The following is an 8,804-nucleotide window of genomic DNA, read 5'->3' on the forward strand; positions in this document are numbered from 1 at the left end:
AAGTCAGACAAAGATACTACAAAATAGGAAATCATAGACCCATTTCTTTAATGAATATTGGTGCAAAAATCCTCAACAAAATACAAATCAAATTCAGCAGTACATTAAAAGTACCATGACCAAATGGGATTTATTCCAGGTATTCAAAATTGTTCCCACACAAGAAAATCAATTAATGCATTACACCACGTCAATAAATCAAAGTGGAAGAACCATAGGATCATCTTAATTGATACAGAAAAGGCATTTGTCAGAATGCTGCATACTTTTTTGATGAAAACACATAAAAGATACAAATAGAAAGGAACTTTCTCAATATGATAAAGGCAATATATGAAAAACTCACAGGTAACATCATACTCAATGGGGAAGACTGAAAGCTTTCACTCTAAGGTCAGGAAAACAGGACAGGGATGTCCACTCTCCATCATTGTTTGATATTGTGTTGGAAGTTCTAGATAAAGCAAATGGGCAAGATAATGATATGAAAGGAATCCAAACTGAAAGGAAGAAGTAAAACTTTCACTGTTTGCAGGTGACATGATCCTACATGTAGAAAATCCAGAAAAATCTACCTCAAAGCTACTAAAGTTAATCAATGAATATAGCAAAGTTGCAGGCTACAAGGTCAACACGTGAAAATCAGTAGTGTTCCTATACACAGGTAATGAGCAAAAGGAGAAGGAAATCAAGAAAAAATCCATTTACATTAGCAACCAAGAGAATCAAGTATTTAAGAATAAACTTAACCAAGTCCCCCATAGGCTTATACAGAGAAAATTATAAAAAACTTCCCAAATAAATCAAACAAGACCTAAATATATGTACAGTGAGAATGCCACCTAAGCTGATTTATAGATTCAATGCAATACCAACTAAAATCCCAACAACTTTCTTTGCAGAAATAGAAAAAATAATAACAAAATTTATTTGGAAGGGCAGGTTGCCATGAATAGCCAAAAATATCTTGAGAAAGAGGAACAAAGTGGGAGGTCTCACACTACCTAACTTTTAAGCATAATGCAGAGCTACCATGGTAAAAACAACATAGTACTAATCTGCACAGTGGGGCTGAGTAATATAGAAATGTTCTGTATGTTCATTTTTGTTTCCAGTTCCTTGGCAATGATGGTCCATGTGCACCATCAGCCAGGAGATGAGGAGATGGTTGCACTCAGGCAGCTTCTTCAGCAGGTGCTAGACCTTCTGCACCTTCTCATCCTCTGTGCTTCTCCCATACACTGCTTCAAACCAGGGCATCAGCTCTTTGGTGAGCAAGTTCTCTTGAAAGTCTCACAGGTACTGGTTCAGAAAACTGGCTACAGTGTTTGGCTCATATTCTTCCAAGTTCAGAGGCTCTTCTCAGTCATAGGCTGCTTTTGGCTCATCCAACTTTGATTTGCTTCCTGAAATTCTGCAGATGACTTTGCACTTCATGATATACTTCTCCACATAATCCGCACACCCCTGGAAAACTGCTGGCAGCCAAATGCCATCATACATTATGGTCTTCTCCACTGCATGAGCCAGTGGAATTCCAGAAATTGGTCTGAAATTTGGAAAGTCAACCCAAGGCACCTCTGTCTCCTGAATTGGCTTTTTCTTTTTCTTCTTTTCTTTCCACTGTTTAACAAATCAGCTGCTGTCAAGTTTTTTGACTTCTCTTTCTGTTGTTCTTTTTCGTGGTTTTCTTCTTTGTTTTTCTCTTTTATTTTAATATCCTTCTTTTTGGAAAAGCTGGGCTTCTTGAAGGCATGGATTCCTTTGGACCTCTTCATTTTGGAAGGACTTTCAGCTTCATCTCCAGAGGTATATTCCTGAAAGACAGCATAGTCTGCCCTCTTTTCCTTTTGCTTAAGTTTTTCCTTTTTCTTCCCATGGTCTTTCTCATCATCAGACACTGACTCATGAGGCTTGTGGAGGCTGTCATACGGAGGTGAGCCCTCACTTGTGCACTACAACCCAGGGAACTTTGGCTGATCTCCTCAGAGCTGGGGGTCCAGGTCAGGGCATGGTCATGTTCCACACTGCAGTGCCCCCTGGGGCTGCTGGTGGAAGCCAGGAAGCACTCAATCATTCTCACTCCCTGATGAGGATGCCAAGGTCTTCTCTGTTACCTGCCCATCACACCTATGCCTGCTTTTGCATGACCAGTGCCCCAGCCACTGCTGCCCCATGCTCATGCCACTGTCACAGCCACTGTAAGATTAACAATTGTGTCCTATATGTGTTTTTCACACATGTGCAAGAGCTCTTTTGGAATGTGGTTCTAAAGCAGGTAACAAAGCCTCTTCACTGGTGTAACATGGCCATGATGCCCGTGCTACCTGCCACCCAGGAGAGCCTCAAGAAGGAGATCAGAAGACAGGAGTTTCTCTTGAATTCTTTACATTGAGAATGGCAGGGTGGAATAAAGGATTTATTTAAAGAAGAAAGATTATGGGAAGTACAAAGAATTTTGATGGCCCTTAAAAGAAAACTGAGAGAAGCTAAAAGACAAGAGTGTGAATCCAAGATTGCACAAGAGATAGCTAGTCTTTCAAAAGAGGATGCTTCCAAGGAGGAAATCAGTGAAAATGAAGAAGTTATAAATATTCATCTTGCCCAGGAGAATGATATCCTGACAGAGCAGAAGGAGCTCCTTGCCATGGAGCAGTTTCTGCACTGGCAGATCACTTCCAAGAAAGAAGAGATAAAGCATCTGGGAGCTGAGATCTCTGAGATTCAGAGCCATTAGCAGCATGGTTGAAGTGAAATGGAGGAATATTCCTCTGAAAGTTAGAGTGAGAGTGAAGATGAAGAGGAGCTGCAGATCATTCTGGAAGATTTACAGAGACAGAATGAAAAGCTGGAAATAGAACAATCACTTGAATCAAGAAATTCATGAAGAGTGAGAGGCCAACACTGAGCTGCAGGTACAGCTCTGGCTGCTCCAGATGCAGTGAGCCAAGTCTGAGCAACAGTTTCTGGAAGAGGAAGAGCAAAGAAATGAAGGGTCATGGTCCCACCACATAGGGACAGTGTCCTCAAGACAAAAGTAGTTAAAAGAGCAGCCAAATGCAGCCAAGGAATAAGTCAAGCCATCGCCAAGCAAAGACAGGAAGGAAATCTCAAACTGAACAGGCATGTGGGATTGCCACAGAATCCTCCAGACCTTAAAAGACCTGTGCATCTTTCTGTAATACTGAGAATCCTTGTGCACAAATCTGCTGTGGTGTACACTCTGCAAAATGTATTTTATTCTCAGAGCTCTGCCCTCTCTCACCCTAAAGACTTCTACCCATCAGGCTCAGGTTACATGGGGGGGGTAATGCATTGCAAGCATTTGGGGCTTGAAGGCAATGGATATCAGCTTATTTGAAGATAAGTTTTCTTTAACTTAAAATAACTATTTTAACCCACCAGTTGCTTCTATTTAACCCCCAAATTGTCTTTCTTTTCTTTTTATCACAGCAGAATCAGGATTTCTTTCTCTCATTCATGGAGGAAAATAACAAAAGTTGAATACTGTATACCTAAATTTGGGTTAATCTGTTGTTCCTCCATTGGGATTTCTGTTAACCTGGCCACTCTTGCTTGTGCCTTTATACCTTATTGGTGCAGATTATGTAATGGGAGTCACCTCAGATTTCTGACTGGCCAGAAAAGCCCTTACTGAGAGTCACCTTGGCTCACCTTTTCTATTCCATTTTACATTCTCCACCACAGTTGACATGCCCAGGTCCCTGGTGGCCTTGCTGCTGTTGACAGATGGCACTGTAGAATGTGCCAGATAGACCAGTACAGTATGCCTGCCCTTCCTGAATCTGGCTGCCAGGGGTCAGCAGGTTTTATCCACTGAGTTGGTCAAAGGTGGTGGCCCTGACTGAGTCTGTCCACACAAAGGAAGTGTTTCTGTTTCTGTAAGGCAGAAAGGGTTGCATGATCACTCAAGCTGGGGGTTGAATGTCCCTTTGCCCAAGTGAGCTGCAGATATGCTGGGATCATCTCAGTGGTCCCACTAATGGGCTCCACAGTTGACGGGAATGAACAACAAAAATGAATACTGGTTTTCTTGTTAATGACAGCTAAGTTTTCCCTACCCTGTTTTCTGGCTTCAATACCAGTCTAGATGATCTGAGGCTTCTGAAAGGCTGGATTCTGTGGCTGCAGTGCCCTCTGCACCCTGTCAGGACAAACAGCAGCCAGAAGACAGCCCCAGAGTGCATGGCTGTGACTCAAACCCCACACTACAAGGTGACAAAAGAGACCCCAACGGAGGCGGGGCAAGATGACAGACTGGTGAGCTGTAGGTTTTAGTTACTCCTCCAGGAAAGTAGGTAAAAAGCCAGGAACTGCGTGGACTGGACACCACAGAGCAATCTGTCTTTGGGCATACTTCATACAACACTCATGAAAACGTGGAACTGCTGAGATCAGCGAAATCTGTAAGTTTTTGCTGCCAGGGGACCCGTGCCCCTCCCTGCCAGGCTCAGTCCCGGGGGAGGAGGGGCTGTCAGCTCCGGGAAGGAGAAGGGAGAACTGCAGTGGCTGCTCTTATCGAAAACTCATTCTACTGATTCAAACTCCAACCATAGATACACTGAGACCAGACACCAGAGACTCTGAGAGCAGCCAGCCCAGCAGAGAGGAGACAGGCATAGAAAAAAAAAACAACACGAAAAACTCCAAAATAAAAGCAGAGGATTTTTGGAGTTCTGGTGAACACAGAAAGGGGAAGGGCGGAGATCAGGCCTTGAGGCGCATATGCAAATCCCGAAGCAAAGCTGATCTCTCTGCCCTGTGCACCTTTCCTTAATGGCCCTGGTTGCTTTGTCTATTAGCATTTCAATAACCCATTAGATCTCTGAGGAGGGCCGTTTTTTTTTTTTTTTTAAATCCTTTTTGCTTTTTCTAAAACAATTACTCTAAGAAGCTCAATACAGCAAGCTTCAAAGAATTGCAATTTGGGCACGTCAAGTCAAGAGCAGAAATAAGAGAGCTCTGAGACAAAAGGCAATAATCCAGTGGCTGAGAAAATTCACTAAACAACACAACTTCCCAAGAAAAGGGGGGTGTCCGCTCACAGCCACCATCCTGGTGGACAGGAAACACTCCTGCCCATCGCCAGCCCCATAGCCCAGAGCTGTCTCAGACAACCCAGTGTGACGGAAGTGCTTCAAATAACAGGCACACACCACAAAACTGGGCGTGGACATTAGCCTTCCCTGCAACCTCAGCTGAATGTCCCAGAGCTGGGAAGGTGGAGCAGTGTGAATTAACAAAGCCCAATTCAGCCACCATTTGAGCAGACTTGGAGCCTCCCTACACAGCCCAGCAGCCCAGAACTGCCCTGGGGGGACGGCACTCACCTGTGACATAGCACAGTCATCCCTCAACAGAGGACCCGGGGTGCACAGCCTGGAAGAGGGGCCCACTTGCAAGTATCAGGAGCCATACGCCAATACCAAAGACTTGTGGGTCAGTGGCAGAGACAAACTGTGGCAGGACTGAACTGAAGGATTAGACTATTGCAGCAGCTTTAAAACTCTAGGATCATCAGGTAGATTTGATTGTTAGGGACACCCCCCCTCCCCGACTGCCCAGAAACACACCCCACATACAGGGCAGGCAACACCAACTACACACGCAAGCTTGGTACACCAATTGGGCCCCACAAGACTCACTCCCCCACTCAGCAAAAAGGTTAAGCAGGGGAGATCTGGCTTGTGGAGAACAAGTGGCTCGTGGATGCCACCTGCTGGTTAGTTAGAGAAAGTGTACTCCACGAAGCTGTAGATCTGATAAATTAGAGATAAGGACTTCAATAGGTCTACAAACCCTAAAAGAACCCTATCAACTTCAGCAAATGCCACAAGGCCAAAAACAACAGAAAATTATAAAGCATATGAAAAAACCAGATGATATGGATAACCCAAGCCCAAGCACCCAAATCAAAAGACCAGAAGAGACACAGCACCTAGAGCAGCTACTCAAAGAACTAAAGATGAACAATGAGACCATAGTACGGGATATGAAGGAAATCAAGAAGACCCTAGAAGAGCATAAAGAAGACATTGCAAGACTAAATAAAAAAATGGATGATCTTATGGAAATTAAAGAAACTGTTGACCAAATTAAAAAGATTCTGGACACTCATAGTACAAGACTAGAGGAAGTTGAACAATGAATCAGTGACCTCGAAGATGACAGAATGGAAAATGAAAGCATAAAAGAAAGAATGGGGAAAAAAATTGAAAAACCCGAAATGGACCTCAGGGATATGAAAGATAATATGAAACGTCCGAATATAAGACTCATTGGTGTCCCAGAAGGGGAAGAAAAGGGTAAAGGTCTAGGAAGAGTATTCAAAGAAATTGTTGGGGAAAACTTCCCAAATCTTCTAAACAACATAAATACACAAATCATAAATGCTTAGCGAACTCCAAATAGAATAAATCCAAAAAAAGCCACTCCGAGACATATACTGATCACACTGTCAAACATAGAAGAGAAGGAGCAAGTTCTGAAAGCAGCAAGAGAAAAACAATTCACCACATAAAAAGGAAACAGCATAAGACTAAGTAGTGACTACTCAGCAGCCACCATGGAGGCGAGAAGGCAGTGGCACGATATATTTAAAATTCTGAGTGAGAGGAATTTCCAGCCAAGAATACTTTATCCAGCAAAGCTCTCCTTCAAATTTGAGGGAGAGATTAAATTTTTCACAGACAAAGAAATGCTGAGAGAATTTGCTAACAACAGACCTGCCCTACTGGAGATACTAAAGGGAGCCCTACAGACAGAGAAACAAAGACAAGACAGAGAGACTTGGAGAAAGGTTCAGTACTAAAGAGATTCGGTATGGGTACAATAAAGGATATTAATAGAGAGAGGGAAAAATATGGCAAACATAAACCAAAGGATAAGATGGCTGATTCAAGAAATGCCTTCACAGTTTTAACGTTGAATGTAAATGGATTAAACTCCCCAATTAAAAGATATAGATTTGCAGAATGGATCAAAACCAAATGAACCATCAATATGTTGCATACAAGAGACTCATCTTAGACACAGGGACACAAAGAAACTGAAAGTGAAAGGATGGAAAAAAATATTTCATGCAAGCTACAGCCAAAAGAAAGCAGGTTGTAGCAAAATTAATCTCAGATAAAATAGACTTCAAATGCAGGGATGTTTTGAGAGACAAAGAAGGCCACTACATACTAATAAAAGGGGCAATTCAGCAAGAAGAAATAACAATCGTAAATGTCTATGCACCCAATCAAGGTGCCACAAAATACATGAGAGAAACACTGGCAAAACTAAAGGAAGCAATTGATGTTTCCACAATAATTGTGGGAGACTTCAACACATCACTCTCTCCTATAGATAGATCAACCAGACAGAAGACCAATAAGGAAATTGAAAACCTAAACAATCTGATAAATGAATTAGATTTAACAGACATCTACAGGACATTACATCCCAAATCACCAGGATACACATACTTTTCTAGTGCTCACGGAACTTTCTCCAGAATAGATCATATGCTGGGACATAAAACAAGCCTCAATAAATTTAAAAAGATTGAAATTATTCAAAGCACATTCTCTGACCACAATGGAATACAATTAGAAGTCAATAACCATCAGAGACTTAGAAAATTCACAAATACCTGGAGGTTAAACAACACACTCCTAAAAAATCAGTGGGTTAAAGAAGAAATAGCAAGAGAAATTGCTAAATATATAGAGACAAATGAAAATGAGAACACAACATACCAAAACCTATGGGATGCAGCAAAAGCAGTGCTAAGGGGGAAATTTATAGCACTAAACGCATATATTAAAAAGGAAGAAAGAGCCAAAATCAAAGAACTAATGGATCAACTGAAGAAGCTAGTAAATGAACAGCAAACCAATCCTAAACCAAGTACAAGAAAAGAAATAACAAGGATTAAAGCAGAAATAAATGACATAGAGAACAAAAAAACAATAGAGAGGATAAATATCACCAAAAGTTGGTTCTTTGAGAAGATCAACAAGATTGACAAGCCCCTAGCTAGACTGACAAAATCAAAAAGAGAGAAGACCCATATAAACAAAATAATGAATGAAAAAAAGTGACATAACTGCAGACCCTGAAGAAATTTAAAAAATTATAAGAGGATATTATGAACAACTGTATGGCAACAAACTGGATAATGTAGAAGAAATGGACAATTTCCTGGAAACATATGAACAACCTAGACTGACCAGAGAAGAAATAGAAGACCTCAACCAACCCATCACAAGCAAAGAGATCCAATCAGTCATCAAAAATCTTCCCACAAATAAATGCCCAGGGCCAGATGGCTTCACAGGGGAATTCTACCAAACTTTCCAGAAAGAAATGACACCAATCTTACTCAAACTCTCTCAAAACATTGAAAAAAATGGAACACTACCTAACTCATTTTATGAAGCTAACATCAATCTAATACCAAAACCAGGCAAAGATGCTACAAAAAAGGAAAACTACCGGCCAATCTCCCTAATGAATACAGATGCAAAAATCCCCAACAAAATACTTGCAAATCGAATCCAAAGACACATTAAAAAAATCATACACCATGACCAAGTGGGGTTCATTCCAGGCATGCAAGGATGGTTCAACATAAGAAAAACAATCAATGTATTACAACACATTAAAAACTCGAAAGGGAAAAATCAATTGATCATCTCAATAGATGCTGAAAAAGCATTTGACAAAATCCAACATCTCTTTTTGATAAAAACACTTCAAAAGGTAGGAATTGAAGGAAACTTCCTCAACATGATAAA

General features: G+C 41.3%; 2 pseudogenes; one reads left to right on the forward strand and one right to left on the reverse strand.

The window, feature by feature from the left end:
* Window positions 1-1,028: 1,028 nt before the first annotated feature.
* LOC119520713 lies at window positions 1,029-2,077 on the reverse strand (annotated as a pseudogene).
* An 18-nt stretch (window positions 2,078-2,095) lies between these two features.
* LOC119520714 lies at window positions 2,096-3,119 on the forward strand (annotated as a pseudogene).
* Window positions 3,120-8,804: the final 5,685 nt, after the last annotated feature.

The sequence above is a fragment of the Choloepus didactylus genome, chromosome 26 (assembly GCF_015220235.1).
Source record: "Choloepus didactylus isolate mChoDid1 chromosome 26, mChoDid1.pri, whole genome shotgun sequence".
NCBI classification, from domain to species: Eukaryota; Metazoa; Chordata; class Mammalia; order Pilosa; family Megalonychidae; genus Choloepus; species Choloepus didactylus.